The following is a 26,061-nucleotide window of genomic DNA, read 5'->3' on the forward strand; positions in this document are numbered from 1 at the left end:
CATCTTGAGAACTTCTATCTGTACCAAGATGTTAGGAAGGTGGTATAAGAAACAAATGCCTTATTATTAAGATAGAAACAGAAGAGCAATCAAGGACCTAGAACAAAGCCTGGCACAGAGTGGTTATTTAAAAACATTTACATTCATAATTATATATGCATTTCAAATGGTTCTTTTGGCTTTTCTTGGACTGTACTAGGTGAGACGCTGAAGAGAAGCCAGCCAAGGTCACAGGTTTTCAGTGGTGATCAGATAGTAAGCTGACAGGGTCCTTGCAGTCTTAGGGCCAAGTCAGGGACCAGCCCTACCCCCCCAGGGTTCAGCCCTAAAGCAGGGCCATAATGGCAGCTTGCAGAAGTCCAGAAACCACAGAGAAGATTTGCCCTGAAGCCAGTTGATCTGACAAAATATAGTGCAACAGCAAGAAGACTGTTATTCACGTGTAGATTATCTCATTGATTGTTCTATTGAATTGTAAATGTAATGATCAAGGTGACTCCACAGTGACTGTATTGTGCTTGAATCCTATAAAAAGGCTGTGATCGAATAAACTTCGTCTTGGCAGCATTGGTTGCAACCCTCTGGGTCCCATCCTTTGTGTCTCTTTCTTTCTCATTCCCACCACAGAACTCAGGTTTCTCCATTCAGTTAAGGCTGGTTCCTTGGCAAGTGGTGCCTGAACAGGGGCCTGAGTATTCAGGATTGGCAGATGCCACAGCAGGTGAGGAACTCCTCCAGGGTAGAGGCATCTTAGTATTTGGAGTTGGTGAGTGAAGGAGCAATGTGTGTCAGGAGAAATAAACTATGGGGCAGCTACAGGCCAGGAATCGGGTACTTTGTGTACAAGTTCTTAAATCTATGAAAGTATCATGGAACAAAAGTTAGTGATGCTCAAATAGAGAGATTTATTAAATTTTCCAAGAAGTTTGCCCCTGGTTTCCTGAGGAGGACATAGTTAATCTTCCTAATAGATGTGGGGCTTCTCCCTTGCTCATTTCCCAGTCAGGGGCTGTAAAGGGAGCCAACTGTGGTTAGTCTTCCTCAGGATGGAGACTTCAAGGGATACTCCCAAGCTGTTGCCAAAACTCCCTTTATTTCAGGGAAATTTCCTGTCTTCTCTGGCCCAATGTAGACTGCCTAACCCCTCCCTCCTTGTTGGTGGGAAAGCCTGGCATCTGGTCCTCTGTTGGAGCTGATGAGCTCTAAAACCGGGAACCCTTTCTCTGGCTTCTGGCAGCATTCCATCTCTTCTGTCTCCCCCTTCTTCTGTCTCTATACCAACTTGGCTGCAGCTCACATAACTGGCCTCTAGACCACCCTTAGTGCCTCCTGCACAATGGCTCCTCCTCTCTTCACTGTCTAGGAGCAAGAAGAGCACCCCCTGGACCTAACACCTCCCACTCCAGATTTCCCCACCAGGGTCTCAGGTAAAAGTTGAAAATCAGATGGGCCCACGTGGAACATAAATCAGTATTTAAACTAAGTTAAGTTTGTTGGTTAATTAAGATAGATGTGTCTTTAAAGTTATCAGCACTAAAAGTAAAACTTATTCTATCAAGGTTGGCTGAAGGTCAAATAAGGTCATATTATCTCTGTTGAAATTTGTTAACAAAAAGATAATTAAACTGATTATTAATTTCCTCAAAGCAATTAATTAATTGGTAATTAATTACCACAGGTAATTAAGATAGCTTTCAAAGTCCTTGGTAACTTGAAACTTTAAAGTTTTGCTTGGATGATAAATGGAATTAAATATGTTGGACATCTACATCTTTTCCAAATAAGGGATAAAGTGCTACATCATGGATTACTAGACATAGGATTGTGCTTTTGACTTCGTACTACAAAGATACTGGATATTCAAATCTGTTGGTAAACATGTTTTGTGCTTAACTGATTCACAAATTTGCCATCTAAAGAATGCTGGTGTAACAGTTCACAGTTGGTTAATACTTAGTTGTCACTGGAGACTAAGGTGTTTCTAAGACTGCAGAATTCTGTTAACTGTAACTAAGACTGATAGAAATTAGGGAAACAACTCTGTATATGGAAAAGTAGAAGACATGTAAGAAAGATATATGAAAGAGGAATACATCTTTGTTGAAAGTTAAAGAAGGTAATTTGCCCTAAATGAGAGGGTTGTTGGTGAAGAAATGGCTTGGGACTAAAACAGAATGCAAAGGAAAGTTGTAAAAGGTTTGTGATGGGAAATCTTTGGAAACAGATTTTAGGTGTGGTCAGCATGGACTAAGATCAAAATGAATGAATTTTAAGTACATTGATAAAAGTTTTGAAATCTGCCCTCTGTTAAAGGACAAAGCATTGTTGGTCTGCTCTTGATAAGAAAATATAAATAGTTGTTTTCTCATTGCCTATCCAGAAAAAAATGCTTTTATCAGGTCTTTGACCATCCCTAAGCCTATTTTAGGCATGTGCTTTAAAACTGTCTAAGATTTTAACAAAATTCCCCAAGATTTAAATCATGAACAAAGTCTTATTGACTAATTAGGCTGGCTTGCTTGGTATGTTACCTTCTGGTTCTGGCTGGTGAAGTATTATGTGTCAGTGGATCACAGAATAACCAAGTTTCCTTGTCTACAGCATCATAGTAAACTATTTTACTGGATCTTTAACAAGGTCCATTTCTGAGTTTTTGTTATTTGTAATTGTTCTAATTCTCTTGTAAAATGAGTTTCATCTTCAAGGAGACTGATATAAAGGACTTTCAGGACAAACACAGGTAAACAATATCTTTAAGATCAGAACTGAAATGAGTGAGAGTTTCCAGAACTAACTAAAAATTGCATCAAACTATACCAGAATTAGTAACATGGGACTAAATAAACTAAAAGATTATAGTGTTGTGACTCCTGTTTGAAACATTGCTGGCTCTCCAATGCCCACTTTTGCAGACTAAAGAAGCTTTTTCTTAAAATATTTGTGACTTACAGAAATGTAAAAATAGTCATTTATAAACAAACGAAAACACTCAATTTTTTTTTTTTTGCACTCAACTTTTCTATCTAAACCCTCTGAAACTCAAAAGGTCTCAGTATTCCTTCTTCCATGGCAACCCCAGTCATTTTCATAAATTCAGTAAAATGGACACCATTGGAAACATGGGTTATTTTACCAAGGCTTTGACTGGAATGTCATATTTGAGAAAGACATGCATAAACTCAGATATGACCAGACAGCTTAAAGAAACTAAGGTTGACTTTATGAAATCTTGGAGCCATAAGCCCCTGGGAACTGTTGCTCTGATACCTTGCTTACAGAGTTCCCAGTGGCCTCACCAGGTGAGTAAAGAATGTCACTTCCTGGCAGGTGCAGGAACCTTGGATACTTTGGAAACCTCAAGAAGAGGAATTTGCCCAAATCCTACAGGTATTGCAGGCATGTCTGGTGGCAAGTATGTGGCTTGGCTTCTGGCCTGGAGAGGCTACTAAAAGTTTAACCTAGAGATTCCTTATAAAAGTTCCAACAAAGCAGATTCTAAAAGATCTATATGTTCACTCACTGTTCTTGCTGAGCTTATGTAAATAATTAGGCCAATTCTGTTAAAACTGGACTTGTTTTTCAAGTAAATTAGTCCTGATTTGGCTATTTCTGGAAATGAGGGTTATTTTAGAGAGAAAAGTTATGTTTCAGTAACAAACCTCTGTGGATATTATAACTAAATCTGATTGTCTTTAAGTGTTTGTTGTTTAACTAAGCTAGACAACTTGAGGTAAACTTTAGGTATGTTGCACAATAGCTCATTCAGATAATTTTCTTGTCTTTTATTCTGTGGGGATAATAACAGAACCCATGGGCTCATGATAAAAAACTGGAAAATGGAATTGCTTCCCCAACAATTGTATAACTTTACTATCACCTTGATCCCTATATGGCTGGGATAATGAAATCATTCCCTAAAAGCCAGAGCATATGCCACTCCATAGGGTTAACTACAGACTTGTGGAGATAGTAGATGGCCCCACTTCCCTTATGACTGGATTGGATAATGCACTTGGGGATAGCCTTATCTCCTGAGACAAGTTTTCTCCCACTTGTCAGTGATTCCTTGTAATTAGAACAGTAATGATTTACCTCAAAGAGGTCTTCTAAATGATATTACTTTTTAGTTAGTCATATTTATCCTAGAAGCAACTTCTGTTGAGATAACAATTACAAGTAAAAGATTTAGCTAAGCATCCAACAGAGCTCCTGGTAAAACAAAACAAAACAAAACAAACCACCTCAAAGCTCACTACAGGACAGTCCTTGACTGTAATGACTTCACATCAGGTCCAGAACATCTTAAAGACCAAAGACCACCAATGGATGATGGAGGCTGACATTAAATATCAGGCCATGCTTATATATGTGCCTAAAATAATACTTGAAACATGTCAGACTTAAACCCAGCTACCCTTATGCCTGGACCTGGCCATTGTACTATTCAGAGATTATTAATCTTGCTTATTCTAGTCAACCAGATGTAAGATGGCCCTATTAAAAATATGATGAGAGTTGGTTTAAACATGTTCCCAAATAATAGAACTTCTGGCTGCTGCCTGGTTTGTTACTGATTGGGTAAGGAGACCTGGCATCAGATGTCCAGCTCCAAATGGAACCCACTGAGTATGCGGACCTAACTCATGGCCCTGGCTTCCTTTGAGGTTGATAGGTCACTGTTCCTTAGGTTTGCCAAATGCACAGAAGCATTATTAAAGTCATCATACCAACCCAGCTGGCCTTCCAAATTTAATTAAAACAATGGGGGACATGTTTTGTATTGCATTGGTATATAGCTTCCATCTTTGTTCCCTCTTTCAGACTGGAGAATGTTATTTGGTACATGGAAACTTACTAAGCCTATGGTCAGCCCTAAATGACCCTAGAAGTAGCATTTCTTAAATGCTATGATAATACAGATGTATAAAGCAGCTTTCCAAAGTAGAAGGGCATTAGATCTTTTAACTGCTACACAAGCTGGAAGTTGTGCTGTCACAAAAATGAAATACTATGTATAAATTCCAGATTATCACGAAATTTCTAGGTTTCTAACTGACATGAATACTCAAAATGGTGCTTTAAATTATCTCTTTCCTTTAGGGATCACTTTAATCTCCTGGACTGGAGGGGAGGAATATATATATATATATATATATATATATATATATATATATATATATATCAGAGGTTGACTATCGAAGGTCTTTTACTGATTATATATATATATATATATATATATATATATATATATATCAGAGGTTGACTATTGAAGGTCTTTTACTTGGACTTCTCTTTCTCCTTTCAGTATTAAGCTTATTTTGTCATTTCTGGTGTCTCCCTGCCTGGTGCCAAGATTCCTTGACTGCCATAACTTCCAGCTAACATATGATCCTTTCTTTCAGGGAGGTTCATGTGTTGACAGCATTGGATTCAGCTGCCTCTGTCTTTTGTAACTTCCCTACATACTCCCCAACTGATCAATGTTGACCCTGAGTAGGTAGAGACACTGCTATATCCCTTGTTCAGCAGGAAGAAGTTGTAGAAGATGAGACCTTCCACCTTCAACAACCTTAAATAATTAGGAGTCATAATTGTTCAGGGGGGAATAATGAAAGCAGAAACTGACACCCCACAACCTCCCCCACCCGCCTACTCCTGAGTGGGACATATATGACATTCTTGCAGGAATCACCCATCTTAATGTTAATACCTTGGTAGAGGGAGAAAAACAACCTTAACCTGACAATGGCAAGGCCTCAAGGCCTCTGGTATCTTGCAGTTCATTTTTAGCATATGAAAGTTCTTTTGAAACCTCCCCACATTCTCATCTTAATCAAGGTTTATATAATTTAAATTTTTAAATCTCTCTGCTGATGGTACTTCTCCAGCTGACTTTGTGGTTTCTGCCTGGAACACATTATGTTGAAGTGAGGTATAAGGATCATTTAATAAGTCAATGTTCTGGCCCTGATCCTGTTTTAATTTGGGGGTGAGGGCATGGGTGTATTTTTCCTAGGGATGCTGATGGACCCATCTGGCTCCCTGAGCACCTCGTGCGTATCTGCAATGGATCCCACTCCAGAGGAACTTCTGGATCCGCCCCAAAGCCTCCTCCTGTCATTGCAGAGGCTGAAGATTACACCCCTGATGCCTGTCTTTCCATGACACCCGCCTCTTGTGAAAACAACCCACCAAACAATGATCCCAAGTTGGAAGCATCTGAAGACCCTCACTGTGCAGGTGTGGGAAATGTTGGAGGGTCAGAAGGTTAAGAATGACCCCAAACACTTTTTCTAGCCATGATAGTGCTTATCGCCTGCAGGTATCCATTGCATATGCTGATAAAACTTATTGGACCTAGATTCCCGACCCCCCTTTTTATGACCTGTTACATGGGAAGATCCTAGTGTCTGTTTTTACCAATGTTTCACAAGTAATTGGTGGATCCTTTGCTGATCATTTAATCCCTCAGTGGGTTGGTAATTATACTTATCATGGGAAATCCTCCACAAGTTCCCTTTTGTTTTACTACTACTGCTCAATGGCTGGGATTTCTTATGAGGCTAGATGTGCCCCAGGACCCATACTGCATGTTACAGATAAGACCTATAAGGAATGGACTTTCCAGTCCTTGGGCCTGCCTTCTCAAGTTCTTGTAGCTTATGATGAATCCCCACCTTCTCACATTCCAGTCTGTAATCATAACAATCCTTGCCCCTTTGTACATCTTCCACATTGGTGCTGATGCCATTATGAACTCCCATTATAGCATCATATCCCTTCTCTTTGATGCTATCTTAGACTGGTCTCATTGTAATCTTCTCTCCCAAAGGGATTTACTTTGGCGGGATGAGTGGAAGAGATATATTCTACTCACTAAGGTCATGTTCAGTTGGGAGGTTGGCACCTCATGGCATCTTTATCCACCGTTGTCATTTCCCATAATCAGTCTATCCTTACACATCATCTTATGGCATGTGTTCCTGCCCCATATGTATTGCTGGTAGGAAGTCTTTGAATCTCTGTTCAATCAGGTTATTATGACATTGCCTGTAATAACAGTAATCTCATCAATTGTATTACTTCTCATAATTACCGATTGGCTATAATGATTTTACATCAATCTTCACTTGTCATGCTTCCAATTAGTGTTACAGGACCTTGGTATGAAAGTACCGGTTTGCAGATTCTCAAAGAATTTAATAATTTGCTATGTAGAGGCAAACACTTTTTAGGGCTTCTTATTGCAGGATTAGTTTCTTTAGTGATCGTCATTGCTTCTGCTATTGCTGTCACACAAGAAGTGCACACAGTTCATTATGTTAATAATTTAGCGAAGAATGTATCTATTGCCTTAGGGACTCAAGAAGTTATAGATAGAAAATTAGAAACTAGATTTAAAGCTTTAGAAGAAACTATTTGTACAAAAGTCTTTTTTTTTTTTTAATACAGATGGCCTTATGACATCATGCAGAATTCTCTAGGACTTGTGTTACAAAGAAGGAATATAATGATACCACTTGGGGATGGGATAAAGTAAAAAGTCATCTTATGGGCATATGGACAGCAGATGATTTTACTTTAGATGTGGCTAGATTACATTCTGAAATACAGGCAATAGAGCAACCCCCCAGGCTGTTACGCAAGCCATCTGAACTTACCAAACAAGCATCTGATAATATACACAATTTATTGCACTCAAATGGTCTTACTTCCTTTCTTTATTCAATTGCAGTCACCCTAACTTTTGTCTTGTTTGCATGTCTTTTGCCAGTCTCCCTCTGAGCAGGGATTCCCATCTCTCTGGCCCCTCCAATCCAGCCTCCATGAGCTTCGTTTAAAAAATAAATAAAAGGGGAACTGTGGTGACCAGGCAGCAAGCTGACAGGGTCCTTTCAGTCTTCAGGCCAGGTCAGGGACCAGCCCTGCTCCCCACAGTTCAGCTCTAAAGCAGGGCCATAACCACAGCTTGCAGAAGCATGGAAACCACAGAGCGGATTTACCTGAAGCTAGTTGATCTGACACAATGTAGTAACAGGAGAAAACTCGTATTCACCTGTAGATTTTCTCATTGATTGATCTATTGAATTGTAAATGCAATGATTGAGGTGACTCCAAGTGACTGTATTGTGCCTGAATCCTATAAAACTGCTGTAATTGCATAAACGTCATTTTAGCAGCGTTGGCTGTGACCCTCCGGATCCCATTCGTTGTGTCTCTTTCTCATTCTCACCCTGGAACTCAGGTTTTTCCCTTCAGTCAGGGCTGGTTCTTTGGCAGTTTTCCGTTTCAAACGGCCAAATGTTGGGTTTTGATATCTAGGCCGGTTGAGATCAATGTCAACTAACTAGATGAATTCAAGAGCTAGTTGAACCAGTTTTCGTGATCTCTGTGCTGGTAGCCATTATCCTTCTGATTGTCTAGAATAGACAATATTTGTTGTCTAGAATAGGCTTCTCTAAATACTCTGTTTCCTAGAAGAAAAGCAAACAGAGAGGTAATTTCCTTGATATGGGTCTTGGCAATGAGTTCTTGGATTGAATACCAAAAACAAAGGCAACAAAAGCTGAAAATAAACAAGTAGAACTATAGCAAGCTAAAATTTTCTTCTGTACCATCAAAGAAACCATCAACAAAATGAAAAAGCAACGTATGAAATGAAAGAAAATATTTATAAATTATATATCTGATGAAGGGTTAATATATATGTGTGTGTGCATGTGAGTGTGTGTGTGTGTGTGTGTGTGTGTGTGCATATATTTGTATATATAAACTTACACAGGGTAATAGAGAAAAAATCCAACTAAAAAATGGTTAGAAGCATTGAAAAGGCATTTTCCCCAAGAAGACAAATGGCAAACAGACACAGGAAAAGATGTTCAACTAATCCTCAGGGGAATGCAAGTCAAAATCACAACGAGATTATCACCTTCAACCTGTTATGATGCTATTATCAAAAAGATAAGAAATAACAAGCGCTGGTGAGGATGTGGAGAAAAGCCAGCTTTGGTGCACTGTTGATGGCGAGGCAGACTGGTGCAGCCACTGTGCGAGACAGGATAGAGGAGCCTCAAAAAGAAAAAGAAAAAAAGGTGGAACTACCATATGTTCCAGCAATTGCAGTCCTGGATATTTATCCAAGTGAAATAATATCATGATCACAAAAAGATCTTTACCTCATATTTATTGCAGCATTTATAATAGTTGAGTCATAGAAACGGCCTACGTGTTTGTCATATTCCTTGATGATGGATGAATGGATAAAGAAAATGTGATTTTATTACATAAATACATATATTATATGACACACACACATAGACATATATATATAATATGTTTATCTAGAGAACCTTGAGAACATTACACCAAGTGAAATAAGTCAGACAGAGAAAGACAAATACTGTGTGATCTCACTCGTATGTAGAATCTGAAAAACAAACAAAACAGCTACTGAACTCACAGGTACAGAGAATAGATTCCTAGTTGCCATAGGTGTTGGCTGGGAGAGGGGTGAATTGAAAGGAAGTGGTCATAGGGTACAAACTTTCAGTTAGAAGGTAAGTCAGTCATGGGTCAGAATGTACGGCAGTGTGACTATAGCTAACAATACTCTATTGTAGATTTGAAAAATGCTAAAAGATTAGATCTTAAAAGGGTTACTCACAAGAAAAAAAAATCATAAATATGTGTGGTAATCTATTTTGTTCTGTTATTTTGCCTTTTTTTTTTTTTTTAAAGATTTTACTTATTTGACAGAGACAGCAAGAGCAGCAGGAACATAGCAGGGAGAGTGGGAGAGGGAAAGCAGGCTTCCTGCCAAGGAGGGAGCCTGATGTGGGACTTGATCCCAGGACCCTGGGATCATGACTTGAGCCAAAGGCAGGGACTTAACAACTGAGCCACCCAGGTGCCCCTGTTTGCAACTCTCATTTGGCAATACACAAATATATCAAATCTTTGTTTTAGACCTTGAACTTACTCAATGTCAATTATATCTCAATAAAAAGACAAATGATGGGTGCCTGGGTGGTTCAGTTGTTTAAGTATCTGCCTTCTCAGCTCAAGTCATGATCCTCAGAGTCCTGGGACTGAGTCCTGCATTGGGTTCCCTGCTCAGTGGGGAGTCTGTTTCTCCCCTTACTCTGCCCCTCTACCTTCTTTCAAATAAATAAATAAAATCTTAAAACAAAACAAAACAAAACTAAAAACAGAAACAAGATGAAACCAGAGAGGGAGACAAACCATAAGAGACTCTTAATCTCAGGAAACAAACTGAGGTTTGCTGGAGGGGAGGGGGATACTGGAGAGGGTATGTGCCATGGTCAGTGCTGTGAAGTGTGTAAGACTGCTGAATCACAGACCTACCCCTGAAAAACTAATACATTATATGTTAATTAAAACTAAAATTTAAAAAAAATGGCAAGTGAGAAACACAGATGTGTAAATAGCTGTTATCAAAAAAAAAAAAAGCATACCAACTACTGAAGAGAGAAACATTTTTTCCTACATGAAATTCTAAAAAAAAAAAAAAAAGTGTATGACTTTTTATGTAAAATATGTGGAATACTGTAAAAAGCTATATCATCAAAAGTAGTTTTCAAAAGATGACTTCACATGGCCATAGCTTATTTTCTTCATGGCTATGTTCATGGCTCAGACTTACTACAGCAAAAGCAATAAGAAGCAAATAGAAAACATGCATGGGGTGAAACCCAGTGGACATCAGGGGCAAGTTTCCAAGGGTTCTTCTCTTCCAGGCAAATCACAGAGAATGCACACTGTCCCCCAGCAACAGGCTGTGTGTGTAGTATTGTCTATCAGTTCTTTAGAGAGAGACTCAGTGCCTAAGATTTGTACTGGGGACTGTTCACATAGTCTCTCTCTGCCTAGTGTATCTCTCATTCCCAGAAGAAAGGCAGATTTTCAGTAAAAACTGTATTGTTTGCATAAACAATTTAGACACAGTGAAACACTCATCATTTAGAGAAAGCTTTCCATCAGTGTGGGAAAAGACATACCACTCCAATTTCCATATGTCAGACAAGAGACCTGCTGGCAATTAAGACTTTGTAAGGATAATGGTCTCAAGCTTATTTTAACTCTTCTCTGCACATATTCCATCAAAATAATCCACTAATGACCCACTAAATTGAAAAAAGAAGTGTCAAGCTTTGGTCAATGAGAGAGGCAGTCTATTTCCTTTGGGTGTGTGCAAATGCTGCAAACATTGATCGCCTATGGAAAAATCTTTGCACTACCCACTCAACAGTTCATGCTACTTTTCCATGACATTTTGAGGCCAAGATCCTTTTCCCTTTTTCTGTCTTTATAGTTATTTTATCAGCAGCAGTTAACAGATGCCATTTTAAACAGTAATTCAGGACTTTCCATCTTGAATACACAGCCCGCTAACTTCTTCTGTGTAAGCATTGAGGATTTTCACATTTTTCCAAGCTTGAGAAATAGGTTTCTGTACAGTTATACTTTAAAAATGAGACATATACAGATAAATTAGCTCAAGGTAATTTGTATATTAAATGTTCCCATGCAATTAGTCTCCGGAACTTGGAGGTCCCCTGACAATCTGGCTAATAGCGAGTAAGATGCTGAGCAAAGCCTTACTATAAGGATCATAATTTGGTGCATCCAAAGTGAGTGTTAATCAATTCTGTTACAAAATTAGAAGTTACAGAGCATGATTATCTATTCAGAGACTTAAGAGTTCACAGAGGTAAAATTGTTTAGCAAATATGCTCTTACCGCCTAGTTCCCTTGGCAGCTGTAAGTCGTCAGGGGTGAACTAAGTGCTTGCTCTCAGTTTCATAATACAGATGTGGTGCCTCTGGGATGGACATCCAAGCAATTACACCCAACTTAGCAGAAAGCATCTGCGATTTCTTGTGCAAAATAGCCCTTGTTTAAAAAAAAAAATTGAAATTGAGAAATAATAAAACCCCCTTTTGTTTCTTTTAAATAAATTTTGAATAAACTCCTACTTTTATTCAGCATGTGGTCCAGCGAAGTCAATGCCTGAGATGAGTGGTAAGTTGTGAAGATGTATGGGAGTCAGGTGGCTGTACAGATACTTTACAGAAGAGAGTAGTCATTGCTGACTAGGCAGGAAGCTACCTTTTCCAAGGCCATTGGAGCCAAGACTTGGAGTCCTTGGAGATGAGCTTTCCAATCAACTTTCCCAGTGTTGGGCTTTCTGCTCCACATGCCCACTGCGATTTCCTCTGTCACTCATCTGAGACTACATTCTTATTGTTAGAAATTCTGTTTTAAAAGATATGCCTACACAACTCTAATTCCTTGCTGGGGTTTTATTACCCTTGGTTTGGTATTGTTCCCAAAGTATCATAAAAAGGTTTTGGATGACTGTTATTTACTATGGAATGTGAAGACATAGGTATTGCTCTAGGGCATATTGATGGGAAAGAGGAACTTATGTTTCTCAAACCTCAGAGGCCTCCTTGAATTATGCAAACGCACAGCATAAAAGAAAATTGACGTAAGAGCAAAGTTTTAAAACTTTAAAGCTTCAGTAGCAGTCCATGCCCATCAAAGTTTAGTTAGAAAAAGAAGATATGTGTCCAATATCTCAGAGACCTTTCCTTTGGCTAATTGGTGATGCTTTCTCAAAAAAAAAAAAAATCATATTCTGTTGTCTTTCAGATTGGCTACTCATTCATTGAAGAGGTCAAGACCATGTGGATAAGGACTCTCTGAGTCTCTAGGCAATAGCTTCTGGCCGGCTGAGCATAGGGTTTGACAGTTACTCATGGTGCTACCCCTCGTATGGGCAGCATCACAAATCCTGCTAACTTTCTGCATGAAGTTTTGTCCTATATCACAGTCAATGCATCAACCACACATACTCTGTTTATACAACAAATAGACTTTAATTTTCAGTACTTCTCTCTGCTCATACCTGTCTGTCCTTATTTCCCATTAAAACCCGCACCAGGCAGATGGAAACATTGTCCATCTCCCTTTCACTTCAACAGGGAAAGCTCCATTACTAAATACTTAGGACAACTTTGCAGGTAGGTGAGTAGAGCTAAGTATTCGTAAGCAATTTTTTTAAAAAATTTAGTTATTTATTTGACAGAGAGCAAGAGAGGGAGCCAGAGAAAGCAGAGGGGAGCAGAGGCAGTGGGAGAAGCAGGCTCCCTGCTGAACAAGGAGCCAGATACATGGCTGGATCCCAGGACCCCAGGATCATGACCTGAGCAGAAGGCAGATGCTTACCTGACTCAACCACCCAGGCATCCCCATTAGCAATATTTTTCTAAAGAAAAAGCACTATGTTGGGTCCCTGGGTGGCATAGTCAATTAATCACTCAACTCTCGGTTTTGGCTCAGGTTATGATCTCATGGTTGTGACATCAAGCCCTGAGTTTGGCTCTATGCCCTCCATGGGACTTCACACTCAGCACAGAATTTGCTTGAGATTCTTGCCTTCTCCCTTTGCCATTCTCACTCCTTCTCTCTCTCTCTCTCAAATAAATAAATCTTTTTAAAAGATTTTATTGATTTATTTATATGGCAGAAAGAGAGCCAAGATCCCAAGTAGGCAGAGAGGCAGGCAGAGAGAAGGGGGCGGGGGGAAGCAGGTCCCCTGCTGATCAGAGAAGCCTGATGAGGGGCTTGATATCAGGACCCTGAGATCATGACCTGAGCTGAAGGTAGAGGCTTAACCCACTGAGCCACCCAGGTGCCCCTCAAATAAATAAATCTATAAAAAAAAAATGGGGCACCTGGGTGGCTCAGTGGTTAAAGCCTCTGCCTTCGGCTCAGGTCATGATCTCAGGGTCCTGGGATCGAGTCCCGCATCGGGCTCTCTGCTCAGCAGGGAGCCTGCTTCCTCCTCTCTCTCTCTGCCTGCCTCTCTGCCTGCTTGTGATCTGTCTCTGTCAAATAAATAAATAAAATATTAAAAAAAAAAGAAATAAAAGAAACAAAATGCATTATAGTATATGTGCTGCTGAAGCGAGCACATATTATAAAGCAGTTGTTCAGCAGTCAGACTCAGGAATCAGGCTAGATGCAAAGCCACACCTCATCACTCACTAGTTTGGACAGGTTATACAACTCCTCTCTATATTTGCTTCCTTGATGGAAAAACCGATGATAAAATGGCATACTCATCTCATATTGCAGTGGTGAGAATTAAGTGAGTTAGCAACTTGTAAAATGTTGAAAACTGTTCTTGGCACAAAGTATACACACAAAAAATATTAACTACTGCATAACGTATTTTCCATGTGACTGTAAACCCTTGGAAGCAAGGGATTTTTTTTTCTGTCCACACATTTCACTAGAACAGAATGCCCGTTTCATATTATGTGTCTGGTAAACATGAAAAAAACGATACTTCTCCAATTGAAGACATACAAATGGCTATCAGACATAGGAAAGAAATGGTCATCATCACTAGCCATCAGGGAGATTCAAATTAAAACCACATTGAGAAAACCATCTTACACCAGTTAGAATGGCCAAAATTAGCAAGACAGGAAACAGCATGTGTTGGAGAGGATGTGGAGAAAGGGGAACCCTCTTCCACTGTTGGTGGGAATGCAAGTTGGTGCAGTCTCTTTGGAGAACAGTGTGGAGATTCCTCAAGAAATTAAAAATAGAGCTTCCTTATGACCCTGCAATTACACTACTGGGTATTTACCCCAAAGATACATATGTAGTGAAAAGAAGGGCCATCTGTACCCCAGTGTTTATAGCAGCAATGGCCATGGTCGCCAAACTGTGGAAAGAACCAAGATGCCCTTCAACGGATGAATGGATAAGGAAGATGTGGTCCATATACACTATGGAGTATTATGCCTCCATCAGAAAGGAGGAATACCAACTTTTGTAGCAACATGGATGGGACTGGAAGATATTATACTGAGTGAAATCAGTCAAGCAGAGAGAGTCAATTTTCATATGGTTTCACTTATTTATGGAGCATAACAAATAGCATGGAGGACATGGGGAGTTAGAGAGGAGAAGGGAGTTGGGGGAAATTGGAAGGGGTGGTGAACCATGAGAGACTATGGACTCTGAAAAACAATCTGAGGGTTTTGAAGGGGGGCATGAGAGGTTGGGGAAACCAGGTGGTGGGTATTGGGGAGGGCACGTATTGCATGGAGCACTGGGTGTGGTGCAAAAACAATGAATACTGTTACGCTGAAAAGAAATTTTAAAAATATGAATGAATGAATGAACAAAGGAATGAATGAATGGGTGGATGAGACATTTGCATTTTTTGTTATTGGCAGAGGCTGACATTTTCACATATGCAAAACTTTGTTTTAAACAATGTGGAGATTCACACATGCAGCTCATGGAACCTGCCTTCTCACATTAAAGGAGTTGTACATCGTTATCAATATAATCCTCATTTGAAAAACCACAACACTCATTCAATATGGCTTTATCATGCTATTTTCCAGATGTATGCCAGAGAAGAATTCATTAGCAGTTTGATACGGTAACATTTATAAATCGTAACACATCATGCAAAATCTTATAAAGCCAAACTTTTGCCTAGTAGATACTGCCCTTGGAACTTAGAATGCTCTATATTTTAGTGGGAAAGTTTAGAAAACAAAACTGTCATCAGGAATGAGGTCCTTTGACACGGACAGATTTGTTATCTGGGGGCAGGAATGGAGTAAGACTCTGCCAACACTCCCCTCAAGTCTTAAAAAAACATAGAAAGTGCTAAGACATTATGTCAAAGAAGGAGGGATACAGCTGTTCCCAGGGCAGACATGATACATTGTAATCTGAGCAATTCCCAAGTTCTTTAAGGGATGGCCATCAAGGCAGTCACTTTGATTTTCCTGCAACCACAAACGTTACACGGTGGATTCTACAGAGACTGGAATCTAAGATAGCAGGGACACCCCATTTCTAATCTTTATGGTCTGGTAAAGGAAGGCAGAGAACAACGACTTCCCCAAAGAGTAGGTTTTCCATAGAGTCTTCACTTTGAATGTGTGGCATACGCTGACCATGTTTTCTATTAAACTTTAAAAACTATAATTTTGTGAAGTGTGCTCCCAAGGGCCTCAGGATTAGATTCTCACCATAATATCCCCTGGCCCTTGGGAAGAGAGATGGGGGCTACATACCTCTACCCTAGTGACCTTAGATATTCACGAGAACCATTTCCTTGACATAAGTGCTTTATTACTCTTCTGTGATTTTCCTGGGCCAGGTTTATTTGGGCAGCTACATGAGTGTATCTCCTCTCTCTGCAAGCTACAGAATTGGTAACTGCTTTGTGGTTGATGCTTGGTGGCACTGTATTAAATGTCCTGCCGTCCTCCTCCTGATCACTGCTATGAACCATATGCTGTTAACTCATGGTACGCTTTCTTCCCTTTGAAGTGTAGGTGAGTTTCTGATTTGCTAACAGAGAAAACAATTACACATACACCTAAATGCAACAAGGACTCTGCGACATGCTATTGAAGATACCTCTGAAATTAATTTCTTACTTACAAGTGGCAATACATTTGCATTGAGCATGAAAGTAAAACATTCCCCTACAATTTAGAAAAAGACAACATTTTACAAGAAGCTCAAATTATTATTCCCACTTTTTAATCATTTGAGCAATATATTAGAAAAAATCAATGACTATTAAGGCTTTCTGCATTTAACCTGCAATAAAAGATTAGCCATTATAAATTCTGGCTAACTTGGAAATATATTTAGTTGTTTGAAATAACCCATACAGGCAGCTTGAAAAATTTTGTACCATACTGCCTTCAATAAGTAGCTAGGTCACCTACATTTTTCTCAAGATACAAAGTCATATAGTATTGTATGTCAAAAATTCTGTATGTCAGGAGTTCTTAACCTTAGTGCAGCTATTTCAAAGAAATGCTTTTTATGGTAAAGCTTGGGTAAGTGACTAAATATTTTAAAAGAATGACATGCTTCCATGAAATGGAGATATTTATACAGATAAAATAAAGATCAGAGGGAAAATAATGTTTGGATATCTGTATTTGGAGATTCATAGAACTAGTAATCAGTGATCAGATTATTGCCAATAGAAGGCTAGAGAAACTAACATGGATTAATTTGGCAAACTGTAGCTTTTTTATACTTTTCAAGAAGCACTACTGATTCTGGAAATAGGATCTTTGGAGTGTGACAAACTACATGATTTATGCTTTACCATTCGAAAATGGGTTGATTGGCAGACCTTGGTATTTCCAAGTGCTTCCGGGTACAACCTGAAATTATGAACAAGGAATGACTTTATGTCTTAACTGATGAGTCTTCTAGTCAATTAATGGAGGAATGAGGTAAAACTTGTTTGTGACCGGCCATTTACAGAAGCAATGTATTATAAGCTATGGACACCAACTAAGGGAATTTTTAAAATGAGTCCATTACAGTCCATACATCCAAAGGTGTAATATTTCCTTCATGAGATTTGTCCTGGGAAGTAAAAGATAAGGAACTGTAGGTGCTCCAGGGGCTTCTTTACATGGGTCCCCAGGATGTCTGGGCCACTGGCCTTTGCTGTGCTTCTGTACCCCTGAGTCCAGCAGTACTGGGGAGCAGGTGCACTCACACCTGAACATTGTGACAGTGCCCCAGATAAGCCTACAAATGAGTAGGTGCTCCTGGGCAAAGGGCTGTCTTCTGGAAAATATATAGACAACAGGGGCCACGTGGGCATCTCTAGCTATTTGCAAAAAGGGCTGGGCCTGAAGTGGGGAGGCCATGCTGCCTGAAGAGATATGGTCCACCTCATTCATGCCCCTGCAGGTGAAAGACATTGAGCCAGGAAGCCCTCATCCTTCCTGGGAGGATGTTACTGATTTCTTCATTTGTACAGCAACCTTGTACTATTTCCTTATAAAGACAGTGTTCATTGGTTTACCCAGGAGAGTTCTAGGCCACATCTGTCTATCAACCGATACAGCGCTCATCAGGAGGAGATCTAATTATTCATATAGTGATGCTAAACTCATTTTTTAAATTCCGTTTTGAAATGTTTGTGTCTCCCTCCCCTTTTTTGTCTTTCTCAGTCAATCAAGGGCAGTGAGTTTGAATGGCATGACTGAGAATTGGTTCTGTAATTTTATGTTTGCATATACAATATTTTAAAGACTGAATTATTATTATTGTTATTATTTTTTCAAGGCTGAATTATTTAAAAGCAAATGTAGCCTGGGATATTTAGGCTGAAAATGGGTTGAAAGATCCCATGGAAAGCACTTATATTCCCTACTGATTAAGACATGGATTCTGATCTGTCCATTCTTCTGGGTGAGTAATAGAGTCTACCCCAATCTACTTCATGTTATAACAAGATCTTTCCTAAAAGCGCATGATAAACACTTGTTTCTTCTTTAGTGTTGTGGCTGGTGATTTTTTGGAACTGGTAGATATTTAGTATTAGATTACTCAAAATGTTCTTACTGATGACAAGATACACAAACAAAAACAAATTCAAACCAGTCTATGAAACTATAACTGTATAAAAGTACAATTAAATACATTTTTAATATATCTACAGTAGTTAGCTTAACAGAAACTTAAAAGATTATGAATGCAACTCTAGATTTATGATTTGTTCTGACATATCTTGGGTGGTGGCTTAGTCTGTTCAGGCTACTATGACAAAATATGACAGACTTGGTGGGTTGTAAGCAATACTCACAATTCTGGAGCCTGGATGTCTATGGTCAAGTCACTGGCAGATTTGATGTTTGCTGAGGGCTTGCTTCCTGGCTCCCAGAAACCATGCTCCTGCTGTGGCCTCAGTGGCAGAGATGGCAGAGGTGGATGTCTAATCACATCATGAGGGCTCCATCTCTTGACCTAATTACCCCTCAAATGCTCAATGCTCACCTCCAAGTATCATTGTATGTAACTTATGAATGGGGGGGGGGGCACGAGTATTCAATCTGTAGCAAATGGCCTGTTGATGGGGAAGTCTTTGCCAGAGAATTGAGCTAGAAAGTGAGATTTGGAATCATTCCCCCCAAAAAACAGTTGAAAGGGCACTTTCTCTCATTGACTGAGTGATAGGAAAGATGTTCATAGGCTTAGCATATATTAAGGAAAAAGAGGTAAGAACAGTTACAATGAAGAGGTTGTTCAAGGCCAGAGAATTTGTCTTTTTAAATCTGTCCTTTTTTTTTTTTTTTTTCCTTTCCCTATCCTCCACCAACTTCCCCTCTGGCAAACACCAGTTAGTTCTCTGTATTTAAGAACCTACTTTTGTTTGTCTCTTTCTTTGTTTGTTCATTTTTTGTTTGTTTCTTAAATTCCACAGATAAGTAAAACCATATGCTATTTGGCTTTTTCTGACTTATTCCACTTAGCTTTATAACCTCCTGTGTCATCCACCTCGTTGCAAATGGCAAGATCTCATTCTCTTAGATTAATGAGTAATGATCCACTATATGTAAATTCCACATCTTCTTTATCCATTCAGATGTGGAAGGACACATGGGCTGCTTCCATAGCTTAGCTATTGTGAATGAAGCTGCCATAAACATAGGAGTGCATATATCTTTTTGAATTCTTATTTTTTCCCTTTCTTTGGGTAAATATCTAGTGGTGGAATTACTGGATCATAAGGTGATTATTTTTTTTTTAGGAAACTCCATACTGTTTTCCCCAGTGGATGCACCAGTTGCATTCCCACCTACAGCACATTAGAAATTCCCTTTCCCTACCTCCTTGCCAACATTTGTTATTCCTTGTGTCGTTGATTTTAGCTATTCTGACAGGTGTGAAGTGATATCTCATTGTGGTTCTGATCTACATTTCCCTAAAAATCAGTGATGTTGAACATCTTTTCATGCGTCTCTTGGCCATCTGGATGTCTTGTTTAGAGACATTTTCTATTTTTTTTTTTAATTTATTTTTTATTTATTTTCAGCATAACAGTATTCATTGTTTTTGCACCACACCCAGTGCTCCATGCAATCTGTGCCCTCTCTAATACCCACCACCTGGTTTCCCCAACCACCACCCCCCCCACCCCGCCACTTCAAACCCCTCAGATTGTTTTTCAGAGTCCATAGTAGAGACATTTTCTATTAATTTGTAATTGGATTGTTATTGTTATCTGATGTTGAGTTATGTAAGATCCTTATATTGGATATCATATTGGACATTAGCCCTTTATCAGATATAACATTTGCAAATATCTTCTCCTATTCTGTAGGTTGTCTTTTTGTCTCATTTTAAATCTTTATGATAACCTTATGAATAAGTCACCACATTAATATCATATAAATATAAACACAGTCTCAAAACAGTTCAAGGTATCTTCTGCACAACATTACACCTAACACATAAATAAGGTAGAGTACAAATAGTGGCATGCCAGGTCTTATTCATGCCACATTGAATATAGGGGTAAGGCTCTGCTTCTATTCCATTCATTCTGTTGGCTGGAAGAATATGTGTGAGATTCATGTATTTATATATGTTATACATATCATTATGTATTATTATTTATTTTAAAAATATGACTGCCTCTCTTTCTCTCTCTCTATAGGTATGTATATATCATTTTTTATGTACATAAAATCTCTTATTTAATTTAGTCTTTACTAAGAAATAACAATACTTGGTATTATATTATTTCAATTAATGCAATATTGATTCATTTGCTATGAATATATTGAGAACATTTTCTTCGCCAAGCCCAGCTGAGGGGTGCACAAGCATTGTCGCCCAACTGTTAACCATGAGGCTGTCCCAGACAGCACAAAAGGATGTTTGATTACAGTGTCCAAGAACAGTTGTGCCTGGAACCACTGAAATGAGAGAGGACATGGGGACAGAATTGGCCAAGGACTCCAACTTTGATCATCCAACACAGAAGCTTCTTTTTGATAATGCCCCCATGTCACCAAAGCAATCAAGTTCAGAATAATGGGAAGCCAACACTGAATAAAACATTGTTAAAACTAATAGTTGACCTTATTCTAGTACTGACCACCCTTTCTTACTCTCACAGGACTAACTGGTAAATCAAACTGACTTGTTTTTCTAGTTTGGTGACCCTCTCCTGTGCCTTGGGTGAGTTTCTGGGACCTTCCTTCTCTTCCTGATCCTTCATTTTGGGAGGTAGGACTGATGCCAGTACAGTGTCCTGAAGTCTTTAGTTATCGACCCCATACTCTCAAGAAAGTCCCTTTCTTTCACTCATAAACAGATGAAAAGAATTAGAGCAACATCTTCCCAGGAACATCGCCAAAGGCAAGGGAAGCAAGGGCAAAAATGAACTATTGGGATTTCATCAAGATCAAAAGCTTTTGCACAGCAAAGGAAACAGTGAACAAAATCAAAAGACAACTGACAGAATGGGAGAAGATATTTGCAAACGACATATCAGATAAAGGACTAGTGTCCAAAATCTATAAAGAACTTAGCAAACTCAACACCCAAAGAACAAATAATCCAATCAAGAAATGGGCAGAGGACATGAACAGACATTTCTGCAAAGAAGACATCCAGATGGCCAACAGACACATGAAAAAGTGCTCCATATCACTCGGCATCAGGGAAATACAAATCAAAACCACGATGAGATATCACCTCACACTAATCAGAATGGGTAAAATCAACAAGTCAGGAAATGACAGATGCTGGCGAGGATGCGGAAAAAGGGGAACCCTCCTACACTGTTGGTGGGAATGCAAGCTGGTGCAGCCACTCTGGAAAACAGCATGGAGGTTCCTCAAAATGTTGAAAATAGAACTGCCCTATGACCCAGCAATTGCACTACTGGATATTTACCCTAAAGATACAAATGTAGTGATCCGAAGGGGCACGTGCACCCAAATGTTTATAGCAGCAATGTCCACAATAGCCAAACTATGGAAAGGACCTAGATGTCCATCAACAGATGAATGGATCAAGAAGATGTGGTATATATACACAATGGAATACTATGCAACCATCAAAAGAAATGAAATCTTGCCATTTGCGACAACATGGATGGAACTAGAGCTTATCATGCTTAGCGAAATAAGTCAAGCAGATAAAGACAACTATCATATGATCTCCCTGATATGAGGAAGTGGTGATGCAACATGGGGGCTTAAGTGGGTAGGAGAAGAATCAATGAAATAAGATGGGATTGGGAGGGAGACAAACCATAAGTGACTCTTAATCTCACAAAACAAACTGAGGGTTGCTAGGGGGAGGGGGTGGGGAGAAGGGGGGTGGGGTTATGGACATTGGGGAGGGTATGTGCTTTGGTGAGTGCTGTGAAGTGTGTAAACCTGGTGATTCACAGACCTGTACCCCTGGGGATAAAAATATATGTTTATAAAAAATAAAAAATTAAAAAAAAAAAGAAAAGAATTAGAAATCAAATAAATGCAAATTAATTATTGCATTTTCATATCCTGTCAAATAGACATAGCTTTAAAACAAAAGGTGACTCTTTTCTGATCCATATGTATGTTGTGGTTTTCCCAATTAAAGCTCTGGGCATGCATGCTACTCCCTCTTCCTGGGGCTCTACATCCCCAGGTGCACCTTCTATGCTCTTTTAATTCCTCTTGAAATCTTACCTTAAATGACATTTACACCTTCTCTTGAAATGTTTTATATTATCCTTTACATTTTTTATCTTACTTCTTAGAATAGTAGTTAAATGCATAATAGTTTGATTATCTTTCTTACATTTATTCACTAGAATTCACTATATTTTTAGATACTTTGTTAGCCATGGATTCAGATCTTTTTTTTTTTTTTTTCTTGACAGAGTTAAATAATTGTTAGAACATGATCTGTGTGACTTACCCATGAATCGGTGGATAAATAACTGTCACATCATTCTGGAGTGTTCTATCCCTTCCTTACAGATCTGAAAAGCCCTGTCATATATTCAGGTGCCATATAAGCAAGAAGGAATCTATTTCTGACCTTTTTATTATGTTTCAATGATCTATTTGTCTATCTATGAAACAGTAACAAATTTTAAAGACACAATTTATAATATGTATCTCTAAAGATAAATGTTTCCGTATTTACTTCCATATTTACTTCATCGTTATCTCTTTGCCACACCTCCTTCAATCCCCCTGGTCCCTTCTGCAGGAAATCTGATAACTAGGATACTAGGATTTTTATACTGCCTTCCTTGATCCAGACTCTTGTCTCTCTGAGCTACATTCTGGGTACTTTTCTTATTAGTTCTATTTTCATGCCCAGTGATTTTCCCTTGAAATGTATGGATTGCTGGTTAAGAAGTTCATTTGGAACATCTGTCAATTTTCACATTTCCCATTTCATGCATTTTATTTAGGGGTTTTTCATTTCTTCCTGGACATTTTATATCTTCTCTATTCCTTATGGTTTTCATTTTCTATTTCCAGGAAGATACTAAGTAATTTTTTAAAAAATTGTTGATTTCATAATTCCAAAATTTCTGGCCATTACAAAAGCCTGTTCTGCTGATTGTGGTGACCCTTACTACTTTCTTTGTACTCCTGTGTTTTGAATTCATGTGGTGAATGTTTTTTGTTTGTTTGTTTGTTTGTTTGTTTTGTTTTTTAAGATTTTATTTATTTGACAGAGAGAGATCACAAGTAGGCAGAGAGGCAGGCAGAGGAAGAGGAGGAAGCAGGCTCCCCGCCAAGCAGAGAGCCCGATGTGGGGCTAGATCCCAAGACCCTGAGCCAACGGCAGAGGCTTAATCCTCTGAGCCACCCAGGTGCCCCTGGTGAATTGTTTTTTATGTGAGAAGAGTTTGAGGAATTCCTCCTGCCAATGATATTTGGAAAGCAATAATTTGAAACTATCTTATATTCAATTATTCACTTTGTTTGTTTTTTGTTTGTTTACGTGTGTGAGACTCTGCAAGCCTTGTGAATTCAGGCTCTAAATGCACTGGAGAGATGATGGGTGGTGTGATTTTCAGCACATCATTTTCCTTCTTCCTCCCAGGACCAATGGTGAGATGGCCATTTCCTTCCTACTTCTCCTGTGGGTTCATTACTATTATTGCTTTACTGTTCTTTTTATTATCAATTATTTGTATTTCAACTCTCACCAAAGACATGGCTCATTCCAAGATGTCAGCTTTACGTGGGATCCCAGGTACAATGTCCACTCATATCCATTAAAACTAGAGTGACCATAAATCACGGTTTACCTTTGCTGTTACAAAGCTTAGCACTAGTTCTGGATTTTTAAGATTTTAAATAAAGTATTGTTATAATATGATAATGTCAAATTCAGCTTCTGCCACAGTCTAGTTGAGTAGTGTGAGAGAGTACTTGTGGACAGCAAGCAGAGTGGTCTTTTTAATACCAGATTAAGTCTGAAAACTGAGTTGTGATGACCCTTCTTTCTTCTCTGGTTCTCTCCAGACCCAACAGGTTATTGTAAGTGATATTTTAAAGTCATTTTAAAGCTCAGTATTAAAACAACAACAACATCAACAACAAACTTAGAACTGCCTGCATGGCTTAGTCAATTATGTGTCCAACTTCTTATTTTGGCTCAGGTCATGATCTCAGGGTTATGAGATCAAGTCCTGCATCAAGCCCTGTGTCAGGCTCCATGCTTAAGATTCTCTCTCTCCCTCCACCTCTGCTCCTTTGCTCCCCTGTTTCCCCATCTCAAAAATAAATAAATAAATAAATAAATAAATAAATAAATAAAGAAAAAAGGAAAGGAAAAGTTGCCATACAAAACAAACCCAAATTGAGACTTTGGTGATTCATAGCATCATGGAGAAATGATATTCTTATTGTATTAAGAAACCTCTGGGGATGCCTGGGTCACTCAGTCTGTTAAGCGTCTGCCTTCAGTTCAGGTTACAATCCCAGAGACCTGGAATCAAGTCCTGCATCTGGCTCCTTGCTCTGTGGAGAGCCTGCTTCTCCCTCTGCCTGTCGCTCCCCCTACTTATGCTCTCTCTCTCTCTCTGACAAATAAATATAAATCTTAAAAATAAATAAAAATCTTAAAAAAAAAAAAAGAAACCTCTGGAGTAGAAATGCGCTTGAATTGGTTGTTACAATTCATATGACATCCAAACCAAGTACATTATTCTACTGATAAAAATAAAATCTATGATGATTACAAATATTATATACATACACATGCACACACACACATATGTACACAGATATGCACTCAACATTTGTTGTAGCTTAACTACACAACTATAAAATGCATATGATAAATCAAAGACAGGTGATAGACAAGTAACAGAGTATCTGTATCTATATGTGTGTGTGTGTATCTGTGTCAGATGGCAGGATACACTTTCTTTCTTTACTGCCTCTCAGCATATCAAAAGAAATGTATATGACTTTTAAAGAACTCTTTTAAAAATCAACTTAGGTGCCTACAATTACATTAAACTATATGTAGAAAGGATTCCTCTGGAATTTAGTCACGTGCTGTGTAAATTCTGTTGGAAAACAGTCATAAGACTGTGTGATGACAGAAATCCCATATATTTTCAGCTTCTGAAAAGTGTTAAACACTGAAAACCAGTCCTGCAGAGAGGGAAGACACGATTTGCCTCAAAGAAAGCCAAGAACGAACACAACGAAGTAAGTCACCCTAACTCAGGTGTTGTTTGAGAGTTCCAGCTCTCTACTAACACTTTTTAATGCCTAATCTGCAGTCCTGTGAGGGGATCCCAAGTTTAATGGGACACTTCATATTCTGCAGACAATGAAAATGAAGTTGAGAGGGTCCATGGTTTTACAAAACCTAAATTTGGGGAAATGATCAAAAGAAGAATAAACTGGTGACATATTTGACACATTTTGTTGCCTAATGGTGTTTGCAAAAGAAAGGTTCTCTGAGAAGGGACAAATTGAAAATGTTGTAAAAGTCTGTGAGTTGAAATATTTACACACTTCAGTATGAGAAACATTTGAATTGTGAATCTTCTCCATTTGGCAGAATTTTCCCCTGAGCTCACCCATTGTCTCGGCATCTGTAAAGAGAACATTCTTTTCTGTGGTCTACAGGAGATGGATGAAGCTGTCAAAATTCTTTTGTTTTTTTTCTCTCTCTCTCTCTCTCTTTTTT

The sequence above is a fragment of the Mustela erminea genome, chromosome 11, assembly GCF_009829155.1.
Source record: "Mustela erminea isolate mMusErm1 chromosome 11, mMusErm1.Pri, whole genome shotgun sequence".
NCBI classification, from domain to species: domain Eukaryota; kingdom Metazoa; phylum Chordata; class Mammalia; order Carnivora; family Mustelidae; genus Mustela; species Mustela erminea.